The sequence below is a fragment of the Anopheles coustani genome, chromosome 2 (assembly GCF_943734705.1).
Source record: "Anopheles coustani chromosome 2, idAnoCousDA_361_x.2, whole genome shotgun sequence".
Lineage (NCBI taxonomy): Eukaryota > Metazoa > Arthropoda > Insecta > Diptera > Culicidae > Anopheles > Anopheles coustani.
This window is the reverse complement of record NC_071289.1, coordinates 5,070,432-5,084,066: the sequence shown is the minus strand read 5'-3', so window position 1 is coordinate 5,084,066 and position 13,635 is coordinate 5,070,432.

Genomic DNA, 13,635 nt, shown 5'->3' with positions numbered 1-13,635 from the left:
GCTCTTGAAGCAACCGGAGACGGAGGTTAATCTTCGCAATGGAAGGAAGGAAACCGCCCTGGCTATTTTATGCATAATGTATGATTGGTGTAAGAAGGGCGTGCCGAAGTTAAAAACCCGTTTGGAAGATATCGAAAAGGAGCGCGAAACAGCGGATAAAATGCAACAGATTTGGTTGGATGACGAGAAAATCGAAGTGTATGCTCTAAAGAAGAAATTGACAATGAACGCACCAACTATCTTAAAGATCATAGAGAGATTGCTGAAAAAAGGAGCCGATTTTAACATCTACATGAACGACGGCGCTCTACCCTTTGATTTATTATGGAAGTATTACGAGAAAAGCGTAGGTGTGGCCCGTTTAATCAATTTGTATGCAAAATCAAATGTGGTAATGACTGAAAAACAACAGAAGTCGGAAAGCAAGGATAAATCAAAAGTCAATGACAAGTCGGAAGGCACGCCAAAGCTAGAACGCAAGGCTAAGTTGGAAGGCAATGATAAGTCGAAAAAAAGAGTCGTAAATTTTTACAAGAAAACTGAGGACATGGACGTTATTGTCACGGTGGAACTACTTGAAATCTTCATGTGCTACAACGATTTCGAAAACTTCAATCGTTATTGGAACGATTTTCAAGTTACCAGTCACAATGTTAAAAAAGTTATTACGCTACTTTTGAACGTGGCTGTCAAACAAAATAATACGAATTACGTGGAACATATCATGAAGAAGGCATCAAAAGAAATATTCTTGAAACATGAGGTAAACAAAACCCTAGACTCGAAGAACAACCGGGTGGATCAGTCGGTGAGAACACCTATGGGCCCAGAGAATTTCTCTCGTTGGTGTTGTTTTAAATGTTGCAAAAAGCGACATAACCCTGCTTCACACACGCCAAGTGAAGCAATCGAACTCGAAGACCTCCAAGCGCTCTTCGGGAACATTTGCGCAATTACGGCGGAGTCAACACCCATGAGAGTTGAGCCAACATCTTGGTGTCGTTGTTTTAAAATGTTCCAAATGAAGCAGAAGCCTTCTTCTCCCAATAGTAGCTCGGTCAAAGAAGAGAAACTAGCTCATCATGCGGAGTTGAAAGGATTGCTAAAGACAGTATGTGAAAATGGAAATAATGCCTTACTAAAACTTTTTTTATCTAAGATAAATGATAGGAGGCTGTTAAAGGAACATCCTCTGTTGATTCTCACGATTCAAAACATGTCCAAGGTGAAGGAGATCAAGGAAATCAAGTACTTTCAGGATTGCGCGACGACGTTGATCGAGAACCACGGGAAAATTCGCATGCAAGACACGGACCCGAATAAAAACACGGCCCTTCATCTGGCACTCAATTATGGGTACGAAAACTTGGCCATGCTCATGCTGAAACACGGGCATGGCTTAATGGGACTCAGGGATCGCCAAAACCTAACACCCATCGAGTACGGAACAACACAGTTTTGGAATAATTATTTGGACAACTGCATCACAATCAAGGATAAGACTGAGTTAAGATTCAATGTGGGCTTCCTTGGGCCGCTGGCGGAAAAAGAATCAACATACGTTAAACCCAGTATAGCTTCGAAGATGTCAAAATCGCACTTTAAATTTGTTAAACCCGTGGCCGAGATGAACGAGGTACACAATTCTAAATATCGTTTCTCTCGCACTGTGAACGACATGACGGCTTTGCGTTTGATTTCTCAGTCCACGGATCGGAAGGAGTTCCTAATGCATCCAGTCATCATTGCGTTCATCACAATGAAGTGGAAGCGCCTTTTCCACTGGCACATGCTGAACCTGCTGCTCACAACATTTACAATGGGAGTGTTTATTACTTATACGCGATTACCATGTTCATCGGAAGGATGGAAATATAGTGTCATGGCGGGTGTCGGAGCTTTTTTAATATCGGTTCGGGAAATTATGCAGTTGTGTTTATTGGGATGGTCGTATGTCACGCTAGAGGACTTAGTCGACATCATGAATGTGTTGTTTATCGGCAAAGTCTTAGAATGTGGATGCGACCGTGGTGGAGTGTGTGAAGCAGTGCCGAGTTTTTCATCGTTTGTGTTCGTCAGTTTGGCCCTACAGGCAACATTTCTCCTCGGTGCAACATGGAACAACCTGTCCATTACGCTTTACATGTTCAAAACGGTCTCCAGCAGCTTTTTCTTCAGTTTTCTCTCTTTCAGTCCAGTAATTGTTGCGTTCGTCTGCTCTTTTTATCAGATGTACAACGATCCATCAGATATCTCGATCAGTAACGCGACTAAAAGCAACTCTTCCGTAGAGAACTTTAATAATTTTCCATCGTTCTTGAATGCCACCATCAAGACACTGGTAATGACGACAGGCGAGTTTGAGGCGGCCAATATTAATTACGATGGTGGAAGGTGGTTACTATTCGTCGCTTTCTTATATATTGCACCAATCGTTATTCTGAACCTTATCAACGGTCTTGCGGTCAGCGATATTACTGATATTCGCAAAGAGTCGGAGTTTATCAGCGTCTGCAGGAAAGTAAAACTGCTTGAACGATATGAGCGTGCCATAGTTGACTCTCGTTCTATAATGCCCAGATGTTTGCAATGGTTATTCCGTGAACCGTTATTTCCAAGTCCGTTTTTCGAGAAGTATGAGAGCATCATATTCGTGATGGTAAACGAGAAGAACAAACTGTCAATAAAAATCAAAACGAAAGAGAAGAGCACTAAGGAAGCCATTGAAAACAAAGCTTCTAATGCAAAGCGCATCAACAATGGGACAACGTGCAAAGTAACTCCAGCTTCCAATAACCAGGAGGATGTGGTTAGGGGACCCCAAGAATCTAATATCGATCGGAGTTTGTACAATAACATCGATACCAGCAACGAACCAGGCGAAGAATCGACCCCAACAGACAAAAACACTACCCCTTCCAAAGGAAGTGCTAAAATAGCTAGCAATGATCTTCAACTCATCCCTGGTGTTCCTGGGTTGCCCAGTAACTGGCTTAAATATTACATTGGTATTCGCTCATTTCAGTTGGTTCTGTACATGTCGCTTGATCAGTCGTACGTCAACAAGGCGAAGACTATTGTGAGACGTCACTATAAGAATAATTTAGGTCGTGGAACGAATGAACTCGCTGATACGGAGCAGACTGATAGACCCGTTTTGGTCAACAAGACTGCAATGAATCCATATAAAACGTCGACTCTTTCCATATCAGCAACCGGTCCATCTGTATCCGAGTCACGGGATAAGCAAACTGAAATTCTTCAAGAACAAGTACGAAACATTGTTGCAATGTTGACTGATATGCAACAACAATTAGCTGGACGTCATGCTAGGAAAGCTGAATCAACTGCCAGTACTTCGAAGGATCATTCAAAAGGACAATAGTGCCTACACATTACAAGATTCTTCATTGCATGAGCCAACTTCTTACTATATAGCGTTTGTTGTGATCGAAAATGATTGTGAATGGTGGAAAATAGCGCTTAGTAAACAGTTGATTTAGGTATGGTGTTTCATTTTAAAGTTATGTTCAACATCGTTTCCAATATTTTCGTATTGTACATACAATACATACCAATATTTTTGTAAATTTTAATACACCATTTGAAATTATAAACAAGTGGTAATTTTGTTCTATTTTTGAACCAATCAATTTTTCTATTGGAATCCGGAAAAGGCAAACGTATGAGCTGTAGCGTCTCCGCTACACCTCGATGAAAAAATTGTATGAGAATATATTGGACACCTCGTAGCGTGCGGTTTGGTGAAACACCACGCCATAAATCGTACAATGAATGAAGCCGTAGAATAGGGAAGAGCATTTGCATCCGGTAACGGCCAAGGAGAGTTCTTTCCCGCACCAGCTACGAGTGTTTTTGTCTCCACTGTTGGATGTATCATCGTTACGAGTAGAACCGGTGCTCCAGGACGGCATGGACCAACAATGCAGACCAATTCCGATGGATCGGTTTAAGTAAACATGGCTTTCAAATAGTATTTAATTAAGTATAGCACTTAGCACTTCCCAAAATGAGAGATGGGAACACGTTGGAAAATCTTCTCCCCACACACATGGACGGGTCGGGTATTGTGGGCCCTCGAACGAACCCATCGCTGGAGTCATCGAGCATTTGAGGAAAAGGTCAATCCCGAGATGTGGAAAACACTATGTCGAAATGTAAACATCGCTGGTGCGAGCTTATTAATGGCTGCCGAGGGTCATGGATAGTCTTGGGAGAATTCGGCTTCAGTTACTTGCTAGAGCCAGTAAACGCCCCTTTAGACGAAAACATCAATCGCCGGGTGGATGAATTTATTTTTCCCTCCCAGACACCTCCCGGAGGAAGCGAGGATCAGTAGAACGGGAAGGTAGAGCGAAATGAAAGTGAGGAAAAGAATACTATGTCTGGCGGTTTTCAGGAGAATGTGTCATGGGTGTTTCAGCAACTCAAGAGCAAATGTATACCGGGGGAGTTTCGTGCTTGGTTAACAAATTATCACATCGTCACTCAGGTCGAGGAAACATTTACCGCATTTTAATGAGTTTCTTGTGTTGAATGTCAGGAGCAAAATCAAAACCATTGAAGAGCTGCAATAAGAAACAGTTTCATTAAATGAGGGAATGCGTGTTGGCAAGTCATTTCAATTTAAATAGATATTAGAATATAAAGCTAAATAAAACATGATTTGTTTCCTACTATCTCTATGTTGGCTTCTTAATTTAAAAATATGTTTGTCAAAAGATGCTCTTGACAATAATCTCATGTAATATTTTCAACGTAACCAATGGGAGTAAACCTTCCAATGAAAACCATCCACCATAACGTGTATCCTAAAAATGTGACTCCTCATCAGTAAATCGTACCATCAATAACGATAAAAGCTACGATGGCCAATGGACTGCATCGTCATTTCGAGCTTAGAGTTGGCGATTTTATCATGTCTTATTGGTTGAACAGTAAGTCGAGCGAAGATGGAAGCATTCGGCCGTGCCTTATGATGGTTATAAAATTATCTTTTACACAGCATTCGTAGACACTGAAAGGGTTCCGTTAAAATGCCAGTTTCCCATCATGAAGTTCAGAGGAGGTTTGTAGGAGGATACAACAGTGGTGTATAGTACATTTCATTTCAGTACAACGTTTGAAGAACTCATGACGTTGTTTGCTGATAGCGTTTGATAAGTTTATTATTGTTCAAAAAATAATGTTGTACAACGCAAGCTTAAGTGGGAGATGAAAATTAACTGTTTGTTTTCGTTGTACTCTTTCGCTCGTAGTTTTCCTCAGCAAACATCTAACGAACCAATTAATCCTCAAACCCTTACGCACCGTCGATAAACAACACCGTTCCGTACTTTTTCACGAACGGGGCAATGTTTTCCCAACATGGCCGTTGGGTTGGTTGCCGCCATTTGGTATTACTAAAATTATAAACAAATAAACCGACCCAATCGTTTCATGAATTTACAGTTCGAGCTATAATTTTTCCGTTTCCCAAGAACATTTCCCCCATAAACAGGTCCCTTCCTGCTGCCGGCGTGTTTTACCGCCGCCTTCCCGTTGCTGGTGAGTAATTTATTTTGATTTCTAGCTTCCTGCCCGAGGGGTTTGAGTAAGAAATTAAAGAATAAAAAAAACCAGAGAAAAAAGACACCTTCAAGCAAGTTCGCACGAAGCCCCACGGGGACCGAAGGGGGAACTGCCCGGGATGCCATAAACCGAACCGCCGACCAATAAATTTAAACTGTTTAACACCGCCAGAAGTAGCGCAGATGTTTACGGCTTTCCACCCGCCAAGCATGATGAAGTCTCGGACCACTTTAAACTTTAAAGCGGTTGTTTTCTTTATTTTTGAATGTGCCTTCACATGGATTTCCCATGCATTGGAGTTCGGGAGAGGTGCCACACCGATACTTGTCGGGGTTCTTGTGAAAGGTTGCGGTGTTGATTTGCTACCGGTTCCAGTTTCACTGGAAGAAAGTTTCCCGTTGATCCCGTGCTGCAGGCCTACCGGAAAGAAAGTATACTCTTTATCCAGATTGGACCTACATCATCTAGTCGATTGGTATATAATGGTGCTGGTTTTTTGCTCACATCTCGAACTCGGAGCTGACGGTTCGACCCACCGAACACGGTCCTATTTATACGCAATTCTCCATCGCTTTCGCACTTCCCCACAATGACAGATGTACTAGCTATTAAATTGATATTTCGGTACGATTTCGGTGAAAAATGGAGGCCCATCGCTGTTGACATAAATTGTCGCGGCCCACCGGCGCACACTACAGCACGACGGCCGGAGAAGTCGTAGTGGCGATAGCCATAAATGTCACCGCATTTGTCTCCGGACTGGCGGGCCGGAGTATGTGCGCCGGTGACTTGCGGTGTGGCTTTAAAGTTGTTCCCCGTCTCCCCGAGGGTATGAGTCAACGTCACCTTCCATCCCTCGTCCGCTGTTCCGTCGTGTTCCGGATAGATGGGCATTTGTCAATGATATACAGCTGTGGGCGAGGGAGAGGATGGCCCGTTTGAGTGTGTTCGGTACGTTTGACAAAACTAATCGACTCCCGAGTGGCGTTCGACGTGGTTGCGGCTGAGCAAAACACGCACGAACAACCTCGGAGAAGGTTGGGTAGGAAAGAACTGGAAAATGATATCATTTTCGATGTGCTATGCGGGATGCAGGTGGAAATTCAAGGATCTCTGCTGTTGAAGGTTCTTTAGATCCAAGGACCGTGAAATGGAACTCTCCTTAAGATATTATAGAATTACTTTGAAAGTACACAGAAGGACTCTTGAGGTTTGAAACCAATCATGAAATATTTTATTGATTTTGTACTTTTATTGAATAAATTAAAAACCTTTGATGAAAAACATACATTTTCAAAAATGTCATGCACATAATTTAGACATGGAATTCCGCTAACAAGAAAATTCGATTAAGCAACAACATTTGGCACGCGCCCAATTCATAAAAGTACCGGAAGAAACCGGTTTGAAAAACAGGATTCCCGCATCGACTCGCTCTCCTCCACGTGCGTCCATCAAAACGTTTCTGACATTCGATACTGTTTTCACGGAACGCCTCCGGGTTGCCGCGTGGCCGCTCTGGCAAACCTTTCAATCATCGCCAGCCCGCCACGAACCGTCCGGCGAAGCTGTTTGATCCTTCGAGCTACCGGAATGGTGTTTCATGTCCGCCTGACCGGACGTCTCCGGTTCAGAAATAATAAGGAAAAATCTGTTGATTTAGGACACCTTTCAAGATCAGCAAAGGTGTGGTTTCTTCATGGCTTTCGTGCTCTTGTGCGGGTCCGGTTAATTTACCCTCGCGCTTCGAAGGAGTAATGTTTTTTTTTTTGCTTAAGAAATGCCAAAGAAGGCAAAACGTCGTTCCATGGTCCATCCATATCCCCGTGCGGGTTAATGTTGTTTGTACCTAGTGACCTTTGTAAGAGTGTGTTTGGTCAAGCCACTTTTTTCATTTTGTATTTTGATAATATTTTACATCTATTTCCTGATCGATCGTAACCAACCCAATGCTTCTTCTAATCGTTTCATACTAAAATTTTCCTATTTTCCTACCTCAATTTTTATTCACAACTGCCCGGGGTCTTAATGTATCATATTTGATTGAGTTGCCTGTTGATGCTTGATCAAATTTGTTGCATAACTTTTTCCCACTTGCTTCTCACAGAAACTAGTACGAAGGTTAATGAGCATGGAATGGAATAAAAGAAAAGAAGGTCTTCAAGATGCCCCGGGGCGCAGTAAGAAAAACTCGTTAAAAGGGAACAATTATTCTGTCCATTTGGCGGTCTTGTCCGAGCTATTTATAGCCGTCGTCTTCATTGACGAAATTGCAAAGAATCGTCCATTTACATGCGAGCGGAAACAGATAAAAATATTCACCATCCCCTAGGTGTCCGGAAACGTCAAATGGAAAGCAAACGTTTATAGAAAAATAATTGGTGGAAACGAGAAAAAATCATCGCTGGTATTAATAGGCTTTTGTGAGCCACACAGTTTAAAGCCCCATCGGTTCAGCCTGGAGCGGGAAGTTTTTGACAAAATACATTCACACTCATTAAAATTTGGAAAAAGTCATAATCTTCCCCTAGAGCCGGATTGCTAAGATATTGCTAAGGAAACTGAATTAAGAATGCACGGAGCGTTGGAGTGGATGACATTGGACTGGAAACAGCGAACAGAGCATCATTAACTTGCATGGTTCGTGTCTTCAGTCGGTGTACAAGCCCGGCAATTCGTAGGCATTACATCACGTTGTTGAACGATAACGGGTGCGGCCCACACGATTCCGGCAATCTTTCGACCAGAAGACAAAGTGAATTAGTTTCTAATCCGAGTTGGTGGACAAGCTTCCACTCGTTTCCGATGACTCTGGTTTGTCTTGCGGAGTCATAAAAATTTGAAATTCTGATCTGCAAATTAGAAACAAGAAAGAAAAATGCAAGTCAGACGGTTCTCACAATGGAATCTCTCTTGATGGAGTTATAATGTTCGTCAAAAAAACCGAAAAACACCGAAGCACCATATTTTCCAAAACATGGCCCTATAGATAAGTAGCTGTATTATGAACAGAAACTTCGAACAACAGACAAAAAGCGCCAACCACCCACATTCACTGGCGGTAAAAACAAACCGTGTTTCCTCATGGTAGAATATCGATTGAAGATTATGTTGTTTGCGCCACCCGAAAAAGTATCAATCGATACGCACCGTTTGTGTGTGAAAGTTTGTAAAGCCAATTAAATTAACCACCAACCGAGCCGGTGCCCTGTCTTGCCAGCCTTCAAGCCGAAAACCGAAACCAGCTCCCGGTGTTCACATAGTTTTCCCATCTTTTTTTTTCATTTATTTTGCAAGCCTCGATCCAACAAAAGCTAGCATTTCACAGGCGGAATGTTGTCTCGGGTTTTGCTAAAGGCACATTTCGTTGGTCGCTTTGAAACGGTATCGATGATGATGGTGGTATTAAATTCTAATGATATTATGCAGAATGCCGTTTGAATGGATTACGTTACGCGGCGGAAGATTTATTCGGGGAAAAGTAGCGGAACGACCAGGAGACACGTCGAAATCACAGCGAGGGCGAAGCAAAAATCAAGGAAGTTGATTATTTTCAAAAATATTTACCTTGTTCCGTTTTTGGCATAATGGCAGATTTTTGGTTCACTTAATTCGAGGAGTTAATAGACTGTATTGATTCGATGTTTGATCCAATCTGAAGTTGTAGTTGTTTATTTTTTCGACCAAAGATACGATGGAACAGAGTCCTGTGTTTTTATTTTGAATTGGTATATTTTTCATAACATTTCAAGATAGTTATCATTTATACTTGAATTAGATGATGTACATTTTAGTACTAGGAAAAACAAACCACAGAAATTCCAAAACTAGGAAAAAAGAAGAAACCAAAACGGTAAGGAGTTTTGATAAATATTTTCCATCTTCCGTTGCAATTTACTTTGTTGTGAATCATATTCGCTGCTGGTAGGATGTTTGCGTGAAACCACTTCTCATGGTGGCTGTTCGTGAATTGAAAGCGAAAGTCAATGAAAACCGAACAACAGCTGACCAGAATCGTCATTCCGTATCCAGCGTTTCCTTTGAAGGCACTAACTGAGTTGGCGGTTTGCGGCCGAACGATGGAAAAAAGGCCAACCTCTCCGTAGGCCACCGGTCGAATAAGGCCCAACGTGAAGGAATGGAATTGGAATAAAACAAAAATGATTTCTTTTAAGTTTGTTTTCATGCTGCTCCCGCCGGAAATTAATAATTCATGAACCGAGGTCCTTCTGGGCAGACTGCGCGAGTCGTGCCGGAAGCCAGCTCGTTCCTTTTCCCCCCCCGTCGAACCCTGGTGGAAGATTTCCGTCCAACCTTCCTGGCCATTTTGGCACAATCTATCCCTTTTTTTCTCGTCCAGCGCTCTCTCTCTCTCGCTTTATTTCCAGCCCAAAAGTTGCTCCACATGGAACAGGATTGCCCGCTGGCAGGAGTCGCACTGGTTCGGCTGATGCTGCAAATGTCGATGGACGAAATGGCAAACCGAACGCCAACGCTGACCCGAGGAGTTTCGGTTGCATCCGGAACGTCGGCACGGAAGTGACCGCTTGGCAGTAAACTTTTTAAAGGCCCCCTCCCGCTCCCTCCGATGTCCACCGAGGAGATTTAGAATCCTTTTTTCTATATTTACTTTTCAGCTCCCTGCCGTGTGATGAATTGTCGAGGGTCTGTTTAGTACTCGCTTTAGTGTCGGTTCGGGGTTGGCTTACACTGCAAGTCCCTCGATTTGGGGGATGTTTGTTCTGTCATTTTGCTACCCTTTTTCCCGTGGCATAGTACAGCTTGCTGGCTGGTTGGCCACCCTCGTAATCCTCGATGGGTGTCAGTGTTTTGTCGCGCAAGAACGTGCCGGCGGAGATTGATTCGGTTGATTTGATTTACGCCGCACGCCCGACCCGAAAAGTGCGCTTCCTGGCGGGAAACGTAAACCACATCAGTCTTAACGGGCTGTTTATTTGGGACCGGGTCGTCGTGACCGTCGTGCCTTCGGTGAGAAGGGGTAAGTACAAAGGGGATGTGGTAAGTACGAGGAATTCATGAGATGTGGGTGTTTTTTGTGTGATAAAAAGGTGGGTCTGGAAATTGATCAATATTAGGTTCTCATTAAATGTTGAAAGGTAAGATACACATATTTGGTCACGATTCGTGCAGTCAAATGTGAAACTGTTTGTAAGAAGAGCAATTTACAATATATTCTTTCCGAGCTTAACTAAATTGCTCTTTAAAATATCAAATTTGGTTACTCATGAATTATACACTTTGAGAAAATATAGTTTTCACTTGATTCAGTTTATTTTATATAAAAAGGAATAGATTGCGTACATCATTTGGTTGATTCGTTTATTTTATTTAAGTATGTTGTTCTAATTTAACATATCAGAGTTATTTGCACAGGTTTTTCGAAATCCCTGTCCTTTGTATTTACAGTGTATTTAATTTCTTTTTCAAGTCTGTAGAAAGATGTAGGACTTTTTATTAATTTTCGTTCGTTTTCTATTCATATTTCGTATAAATATTGGGTGTATCAATCTGACTAAGTTTATTAGGATTCGTAACGAACTTTCGTCTACCGACCAACGTCTTTTTCCGTTACAACTTCCAACGGTCAGGCGATGTTTTGGTTTCTCTCCTCCCGAAAAATATCCTTCCCCCACCGAGGCATTCGCCTGCAATGGTTTAAAGCTACGGGTTCCGAAACCCAAACCCTCGGACCGTTTTTGGGTGCAATCTCGCTTCATTAAGACTGTTTTGCTTCGATAAACGATAGTTTAAAAATATTGAGACGTCTTCGCTTCTCACCGAGACGACCGCGGCCCTCATCTTTGAGTAAGGGCCGCTGTTCTGATTGAAAACAGTATTTCCGTCAACGGGCATTACGGGCGGGTAACGGTCCCGGTTAGTGTTTGCCAACACCGAGGGCCGTCTGACTTCCCCTAAAGGAAACCCGGGCGCATGCGTTCAACGTTGTGTTCATTCCGTGTACGTATACGAAATCCGAACTCGGTGATGAGGGTTCAGAGGATGCGGGCGTGAAGGGTGGATCGAAAACCCGCATCGACGGTGTCCATGCCATGCCAGCCCGCCAGTCGACGGCTGGCTTTCGAGCGGAAAACATTCGAGCCCAAAGGAAGCAAACTCCCTCCGAAGACGTTGGCGAAGCGTACGCGCGCGCGCGACATCCGAAGCAACACGTTGCGTGTGAAGCATTGCTGCTGGTGGAAGGCTGGTTTGTTTACGACCGACCGATGGGAGTGGCGGGCGAGGAGGGACGGCAAACGTGCATATGCAGCAAGTGCAGTGGGGTGCATGAAGCACACATGTCTTATGTCGCTCAAGTGAAGTAATTATGAGCGCGCTCGATCGTTGCGCTTCCCGTTGAACGTGACGAACAAGAAGCGACGGCATAAGAATGGAGCACGGCACACATCGGTCACATTAGACACACACACCGATGAGCGACCAAGGAGTGGGTTTCCGTTCCCAAGCCCAACATCTAAAGACACATTTGGACGAAGCAAAAGAGAATAAGTGGCCGTTTCTCGTAAGCGGAAGGAAACATAATTCCTCACCGTCTGCTCGTATGTGCTAATATCTTAACGACGGCGCTGGTGAAGCGGGCCGGCTTTTCCACGGCAACGAGAAACCAACTGCTGCGATCCATCGCAATCCATCATTCTCGGATGTGACGTACGAAAGGATTAAGCGAAAGGGTGCAGGGAGGAAAGCGACGCGTAACAAGTTAGTCGGCTTCTGAAAAAGGCAGTTTCCTTCATCCAGTGCCGGTGGAACAAACTCGCGTTGAAGTTTTAAGAGGCCGGCCTCCGATGTTTATTAGTTGACGGGGAACCCATTTTCCGGTAAGACGTTCGCTAGGGCGCGCGAGTGAGATTCGTGGAAAAAGAAAGGGAAAACCGCGCTCGAAAAATGTGAAACGACGAACGCCCGGCCCCCGTTGGCAACAGTTGGGTGACAAATTGAGGGAAAATTAAGATACTTTTGCGCTCGCCTTCCCCTTTCCCCCCGCGAGGGAAGAAAAACGACCCCTTCTTCCATCGTGTACCGTGTGGGATTAACGATTTTCGGTAGGAACCAAGCCGGATCTAAGCAGGCTGGGTTTCTCCCCGAGAGGAACAGATCTTGATCTCTACAGAAGAAAAGGTCGCTGCTTGGAAGTTGGTACCCGGTGAAAGTGTTCCGTGCGGCGTCCTAGCAGACACGCCGACACCCGGTGGCAAACGGGTTAAGGGAAAAGTTTATTAATAATCCCGACACGGCACGGCATCGTGGTGCGTGATTTTGAAACAAAATATGACACCGAAGAGCGTCGGGGGACGCACGGAGTGAGTGACCGTCTCTGGAGGGAATTGGGTGGTGGATTTTGAAGAAAGTTGTCGTCGGCTTGTTCCTGTGTCTAGCTGCGTGCGTGTGTGTGTTTGGTTGAATGTGAATCTTGAAAAGAAAAAAAAAATTGGGCAATCACAAGTCCTTCCGCCTGCTGTTGTCACGCCGTCCGCTTGACAGTGTTTTTCGGTGCTCGTGTTTCGGTGTGTATGTCTGTATGTCTGTGACGCTCAACTCCATCCGGAACCGGAACCGAACGTGAGCGGAAACGGGGATGTGCCGTGCAGTTGTGAAATATGGTGCCGAAATGGATAACGATACTTTAGGCAAATACGTTAACGAAGTGTTGGATTAAGTGATAAACTAGGCACCGTAAAAGGAGACACTGGAGAAGTTTGAATCACGTAGACCTTGTGGATAACTCTGGTGCAGGTGAGATGAGAACTCCTATTTCTATACATTCCTTTGGGGGAAATCCCGGTTTGAATAGCGCATTGTTTGTGCTGAAAGCATTGAATGCAGTTGTTAGTGTTTCGTACCAAAATAGGGGTGGCAATCTTGAAAAAGAATATCACGCCCCTGAATTTATAAAACACACCAACAAACAATCTGACGATAACGGTTTGTTCTGTCCAAAAGTGCACTTCTATTAGCCATTGTGCAGTAAACAATGAAGCTTGCGACCTATGCAGTTTCGTTTAA